At 39.5% G+C, this 7,814-nt stretch overlaps 1 pseudogene; it reads right to left on the reverse strand.

Annotated features, from left to right (window-relative positions):
* Window positions 1-6,682: 6,682 nt before the first annotated feature.
* LOC101565621 lies at window positions 6,683-7,147 on the reverse strand (annotated as a pseudogene).
* Between the last annotated feature and the right edge of the window lie 667 nt (window positions 7,148-7,814).

Consider the following 7,814-nt stretch of genomic DNA (forward strand, 5'->3'; position numbering starts at 1 on the left):
TTTTTTTTGGTGGAACCGGGGATTGAACTCAAGCCCTTGTGCTTGCCAAGCACGTGCTTATTCTACTGAGCTATCTCCCCGGCCCCATGAAAACAGTTTTTAATTGGCAGTGCAGTTAGGAAGCAAACAGAATGTTCCCTGCAGTTTCAGAACCGAATTCACACTGAATGGGGGTTGGGGACCGGGCGTCCCCTCCCACTCCCCAGGCAGCAGCTGCCGATTCCAGAAAGAACGAATCTCTGCCTTTCTTCCATCCCGAGGCTTCCAAGGCCAGAGTGATGGGCGCATAGAATATGGAGTGAAATACTGGCTCTGCCTTCTGTGAAGGTGGAGCTTAGAGTAAATGACTGAGCTTTGCTCTCCTACTCTATAAGGTGAGCATAGTAACAACTGCCCACTAGGTTAACCACGAAGTTCAAGACAAAATAAAATTATTCGCAAATATCACATAGTTTTTAGTAGATGCCCTGTACACTTCTGGGATTTTAATCATTTATTTATTTATTTATTTATTTATTTATTTATTTATTTTTACAGGGTCTCACTACAAAGCTCAGACGCATAGTGATCCTCCTGTTTCAGCCTCCACAGCACTGGGATTATAGGCGAGCACCACCACTCCCGGTTTCAGTGGCCTACTTGGCTCGGTGTGAGGCCAGTGGCATGTGGTACCAGGGACTAAACCCAGGTCTTTGTGTTTGCCAGGCAGGCACTTAGCCTGCCACGTTATCTTCCCAGCCTTAGGATTTTAATCTTCTTAATAACCCTGTAAGATATGTACAGTCTTAACTATCTGCTGGCCTCTGGGTACACATGGGCAAAGATCCCTGCTGCCCCAGAATTCACGTTGGTGGAGGAGACCACAAGATAAAAATGTTAAATGGTGAAAAATAAAACAGTAAAGAGAGGTGAGGGTAGGGATTTTTTCTTTCTTTTTTTTCTTTTTTCTTTTTTTCTTTTTTTTTTTTTTTTTTTTGCATTTTTCAAAAGTAGAGCTAGGGCAGCCCTAGCTGAGTGGGTGACCTGAAAAAAGTGAGGGGGAGAGCCACGAAGGTACCGAGTGGGAGAGTCCTGGGCAGAGGAGAACGTGCATGCGAAGGCCCTCGGGCAGCAACCTGGCACATACGGTGAGGAGGCAGAGCAGCTGGAAGAGAAAGGGTGAGGGGTGACTTGCAGGGCCTCGGGAACCTCAGCGCTCAGTGAGATAGGAAGCTCCCTGAGGACCTGGGCAGGGAGGGGGCACGACAGTGATGGAGCCAGAGGTGAGCACAGATGCTTGGGCTTCACGCATGGTAGCTGCTGCTCCTGCTGTTGGTTCCCATGAGGACAGCTACCAACTTTTGGAGACAGTATAAGTAGGATATTTCTTAATGGGACATCTGGGGCGCCACTGGCGACATTGTACTTGTTGAGATTTTTTGTTGTTGTTGTCGAACAGCTACTTTTTAAAATTAATTTTATTGAGAAACAAATAGCAATGAAACAGTTTCAAAGCTGATTAGTAGGACAGTTTCAATAATTAATACATTGTATATTGTTGTCTTCGTAGTTTGTTGATTTTTAACAAGAGAACTTTATCTAACTTAACTTCCCCTGTGTCTGCAGCCAGTCTCCTCCCTTCCTCTTGAATGGTGCTGTCCTTTGTTGCCACCCTGCCCTTGATTGACTCGATGTCACCAAGTAGCCAGCTGTGTGGGCTGTAACCCCAGTGCTCCTGGCTGCTGTGCTGAGTTAGTGAGTGAATTCTAATGTAGTGCTGCTTGGGCCAGTGACCTAGAGAAGGGACAGGGCGGAAGGGCAAGGGAGGAGAGCTTGTAAGTGGAACACAACTTAGGAGCACCTACAAATTCTGATGAGGGATAATTCTGATGGCCTCACATGTCCTTTGAAGGTCAGCTCTGAACCTCAGGTCTGTGGCAGCTCCCAGAGCCCATGAGCCACTTGGAATGGTGTCCAAATGTGCATCAATGGGTGTTCACTCACTGGAAGGGGCCGGTAGCTTGCATGTGACCCATTCCTTTATCAGTTGCTAGGCGTGCTTACCACACTGGATATGCTAGCACGTTAACCTTCCTGGGTAACATGCATGTTTCAAGCTGGAGTGAGAATCTATAACATCTGGATTTGACAGGTATAATTGATGGCATTTCTAAGCTAGAAAGACAAATTATAACCTCGTGGAAATTATGGAATGTCTTCTGGAAGGCCTCAAGGTGTGCTGCATTCGGGTCTGCCTTGCTTCATTCCTCATGGTTTTAATCACCAAGAAGTCAGTCTTGGTATTAGATCATTTGTTCTCCTGTGCACTTCACTGCCTTTGAAATACCTCCAGTTCTAGCAGTGCTCTAGACACACAACATGGGCCAAGTGGATTAAAACAGCTTCCCAGCCTGAGGGATTTGGAAGCCTCCAGCCCTCTGGGTCCCTCGTGGAACAGCGCCTATATGCAAGAGGAGGGTTGTGGCCAGAAAGGGAACAGAACAGTTAAACAGGAAAGTGTGCCGATTCCCAGCAGTGTGGGGTACAAGCACAAGTTGAGCATCCCTAACCTGAAGGTCTGAAACCCAAAATGCTTCAAAATCTGGCACTTTCAGAGCATTGACAAGGTGCCATAGGTGAAAAATTCCACACTTGGGCTGGGCATGGTGATGCACACCTGTAATCTCAGCGTTCTGGAGGCTGAGGCAGGAGGATCACTGTGAGTTCAAGGGCCCCCTGGGTTATAAAGTGAGTCCAAGGCAAGCCCAAACTGTGTATTAAAATCCTGTCTCAAAAAGACCAAAAATTAAGTAATTAATTAATGAGCTCCGTACCTGACTTTACGTGATAGGTTACAGTCAAAAGACAGTTGTGCTAAAAAGACTGGGCCCGCAGGCTTTGTGGCTGTGGTGTGCATGATGGTTATACATTTTAACGTTTGGGTTTTTTTGAGACGAGGTCTCATTATGGAGTCCAGACTGGCCTTGAACTCACTATGTGTTCCAGGCAATGCTCAGACTTGCAGCTCATTTGATCAGTGTGTACCTTTGTGACACGGGAGTCCATGTCATTGTTCTTTGGTGGCTTAAATCTTTCTCATTTTTCATCAAGATGGAAACTTTGGACATGTGGGTTTCTTTTTTCTGTCTAGCTAATAGGGCTTTCATTCTCTGCAGGGAGGCCCTCCACCGGAAACCAGTGATGCTATTCTATGATAACCACATGACTTGGGTTGTACTGGGAAAAGGATTATGTGTGTGTGCCTATAGTATTTAAATGATGGAACTAAACAAAAAAAGGAGATACAGATGAATGACCATTTTGTATCTGTGTATTCAAAATGGTTAGGCTAGATATATAGCTACATTCTCTTAATTCAATGAATAGAGGGATTTGTTCTAATAGTGTTTGTAAATAGGATATCATGTCTGCATCTTGTACAACAAATAACTACTAGGAAGACAGCATGCAATGTGTTAATTATCGAAATTGTCCTCACCAATTTGATTTGAAACTGTCTCATTGCTATTTCTCAATAAAATTATGGGAAATAAAAAGGATTATGGGTGTGTGCTGACTTGGGATGGCAGGCGGAGCTTTGTCTACACCTTCATCTTGGGCCACAGAGCTATAAATCTTTCCTGGGCTTGAAAATTTTTCCTTTCTTTTTGGTTTCCAATAAATCTACCATATCAACTTCTCCATTTTCTCACAAGTTTTTCAAAAGAACAACCTATACTTTCTACTCTCTTTCCAATATCCTCAAACCTGGCTTCTACCTCCAGGTTCCCAAGGAAGTAATTCTTTCATTTGATCTAACTGACAGCCATTTAACACTGTTTAAAATTCTATGAAACAGTGGCTGGGGAGATGGCTCAGTAAAATAAGCGTTTCCCTGGCAAGCACAAGGGCCTGAGTTCAATCCCTGGTTTTGCCAAAAAAATAAAAAAAGAAAATTCTATGAAACAAAGGCAATCAAGACAATATGATCCTAATGTGAGAATAGATGCATAAATCTAAGAATTATAGCTGAATCAAAAAATAACATTGAGTTCAAGTGGCAATTAATATAGGATGAAAGTAGATGTTAAGTGGGGATCCAATCACTGGTGCTGGATATACAAGTAAAGAAAAGGAGGTTGAACTTCTTCCTTACATATCACATTTGAAAGTAAATCTCAGATGATTAAAGATAGTAATGTAAAAGAAATAAAAAATCAGGAGAATATAGGCATACACTGGAATATGAGGAGAATTTTTAAGCAAATAAGGAAATTCAGAACTTTTAAAGGAAAGCATTGGGGCCAGGGAGATAGCTCAGTAGAATAAGTGCTTGCCTGGCAAGCTCAGGGTCCTGAGTTCAATCTCTGGTACCACAAAAATAAATAAATAAATAAAGGAAAGCATAGATGTATGCATTAATTTTTTGTGTGTATATTGAAAATGCTGAATCAAAACTGAAAGATCAGTGGTAGACTGGAGAAAATATTATGATACATATAATACAGATTAGCATAAAAGGAGCTTCTACAAAGTAACAAACAGAGCCCCAGGAAATTCAATTATAAAACGCACAAAGGATAAAGGACATTAATGTGCAGTTGTAGAAAAGGGAATACAACTGGAAATAATTATGGGAGACAAAATAATACAAATTAGGACAATTATGAAATATCATTTTTACTTATTAGATTTGCAAAATATAAAAAATCCTGATAACATGATAAGAATATGAATTACTATAGTCCTAAAATGCAATCTGGCTATATCTTTTTTTTTTTCTAATTCATGGAAACTTTAATCTGAAAAATTTAACAACTCAGGTATTTCATATAAATCAATAATTTCTATTTCTAATTAACATTAACAATTAATGGAATTATCCCTAACAATTCTCTATCCCCGGATCCAAAAGTTTCACACAAGAAAAGTCACTGTATGCCCCTCAGCTCTCCAGAACCAACATGTTTATTTTAGCAGTATTCAGATAACATAAGCAAAGTAGTATTTAATTTTCATTTTGGAAAGGAAATTTGATACACGTCTGACCCTTTAATATCTGCTTTGGTCCCCTCTTTTAAATTGACTTTCTCTGTTGCCTATGGAGCCTCCACACCACAAGCTTGTATATAGCTCATGAGGAACAGGGTACATCCTATGCATAGAAAGTAGGATCCCTCATTCTTATCTACCACTCTACTCATAACCACTTGAATAAGCATCACTTCCAAAGCTTGAGTAATTTTCCCTGCTTCCTGTATGTTGTTAGAATCACAGTGACTGCTACAATTTTTATGTCATATGTATTAAACTTCCTTTCCCAAATGAAAATTAAATACTGCTTTGCTTATGTTATCTGGATACTGCTAAACTAAGTATGTTGGTTTTGGAGGGCTGAGGGGTGTACTGTAACTTTTCTTATATGAAATTTTTGGATCCGGTGACAGAGAATTGTTAGGGATAGTTCTATTAGTTGTTAATGTTAATTAGAAATAGAAATTATTGTTTTATATGAAATATCTGAATTGTTAAATTTTTCAGATTAAAATTTCCATGAAATAGGAAAAAAAGATATAGCCAGATTGCATTTTAGGACTATAGTAATTCATATTCTTACCGTATTATCAGGGTTTTTTTTTTTTTTTTTTGCGGTACGGAGGATTGAACTCAGGACCCTGCGCTTGCCAAGCAAGCACTTATTCTACTGAGCTATCTCCCCGGCCCCCAAGGGTTTTTTTTATATGTTGCAATGTCTATCATGTGTCTGGGGTCTCTCTTGTAGCTCCTGCTACATGAGAGCACCCATAACTCTCATATGCAGCTGTAGGTTCCCTTCGCTTGGGTGTTCAGAATAATTTTTATCTTGTCCCCCACCATGTCTGGCTATATCTTTTAAAGTTAAAAAGATCTTTGGCTTTAAAATCTCTGCTTAAAATCAAGAATCAAGAAAATAATGACACAACCATGTAAGTGTATATTTAGAAAAATTTTATTCCAGTTTTCCTTGACTTAGAGGTCAGCAGGAAAGGGTCCAGATCTGTCACTTAGATTTGGGGGGCTGGGCTGAGTGACAAAATTCACAATGTATTATTTTCTGGATTGATCCTTTTTATTTACTAATCAGTTCCTCTTTGCCTTTCCTTCTTGTTCTTTTCTTACATTTTTCTCAATAATAATAATATGAATATGTTAAAATGTCTTATTTTGTTTTTTAATCACTTTTGCATTATTCCCAGAAGTTTTTATTGTCTATATTTTTATGTCATATTACTTGATATATAAAAGGTAATACCTATATATCAATTATAAATTATGTGCCATATCTCTTCTCAGCATTTTGGCTAAGATCAACTGTAGTATAAATTATGCCATTTTCAAATTTAATTATTTTTCCTTGAATTGTGCTTTATCTAAAATAGTGACTATAATTCTTACTTTCTTTTTTAGTTTGCATTTGTACATATGTCTTTGTTCATTTTGCTTAAAGTTTTTTTTTTTTTTAGAATATCTGAAATTTTTAATCCTTTCTTTACAGGTTACTAGATCACTTTTGATTAAGAAAACTGTAGAGAGTTAGTAACTGCCACAAGTGAACGCCAGGTGGTGGCACATGTCAATTTCCACAGAGTCCTGCTTTGCGGGATGTCTGAATGCACTGTGCGGGATCTCTGCTCACACCTGTTGGAATCATTTGTGGCAGATTTTAGTCCACAGGTCGCTTTTCCCCATATTTCTTTGTAAACTCTCCAGCATTCTTACAGAATTTTTTATGGTCCTTAGAGTATTCTTCAGTTAGGTCAGCCTAGAGTGGGTGCTCAGGCTGGGGGTCATTCTCCAGGGCTATGAGAGACTGGATCACTTGCTCAGTCTTGGTCGCTGGCTTCCAGTTCTCAGCACTGATTACCAGCAGGCAAACTTGCCCTTTTTCATCAATGTTTGGGTGATAGATCTTTGTTTTAAATGTGATCTTTGGTGGTTTGAATGGATACTCTGCTGGGAAGTTGATTTCAATTCTAAAGGCCCCCTTATCATATGGAGGGTTGTCAGGAATAATAAGCCCTTGCCAAGTCAATAAATTAGCTTCATCAACCTGGATGTTAGGGAAATTTTTCATTCCACATTTGCGGATCTCTTCAAGCTCCTTCATCAGCCTCCTGCTGGCCGCCATCTTGGATCTGGTGCTGCTGCTTTCCCAGAATCTTGCTTAAAGTTTATTCTAAGACTTTTTTTTTTTTTTTTGGTGGAACTGGGGATTGAACTCAGATCCTTGTGCCTTCCAGGCAAGTGCTTATTCCACTGAGCCAGTTATTGTTGATAGTTATTCAACAACTATCTGGCTCCAAGGCAGGGTAACTCTGCACAGGAACTATAGTACAAGACAGAAGACAGAGAAATCAGTAAGAACACAAGGTGGTAGGATATGCTGTAATTGTAATTTGCATTTTCCAAATAGCTAATGTTTGGATCATCAATCTCCCCAGCCATTAATTCTAAGACTTTTAAATAATCATTTTTGCATATGAATTGAACAAAATAATAGAGTTTCTTCACGACATTTTCCTGCATCTTTAAAGATTTTCAAAGCACTGCTTAAGCTCTAATCTTCTATTTGCCAATTATGGGACTTAAGTTGGGAAATTTCCTTTTTTAAATTTAACATGAGAAATTTAAAAAACTTGCTAACCCTGGCTTTTAACAGGACTTGAAACATTGTAATTCTGTAATTACATAGGTTTTTCTTAATGACCTCTGAGGTGGAAAGAAGACAGAAAATTTGGCTATTTAGCCCCATATTCTGTCATTCCAGGGAAAACCATCTCTGTTGTTACTGGTTT

The sequence above is a fragment of the Octodon degus genome, unplaced genomic scaffold (assembly GCF_000260255.1).
Source record: "Octodon degus isolate 3935 unplaced genomic scaffold, OctDeg1.0 scaffold00297, whole genome shotgun sequence".
In the NCBI taxonomy this organism is placed as follows: Eukaryota; Metazoa; Chordata; class Mammalia; order Rodentia; family Octodontidae; genus Octodon; species Octodon degus.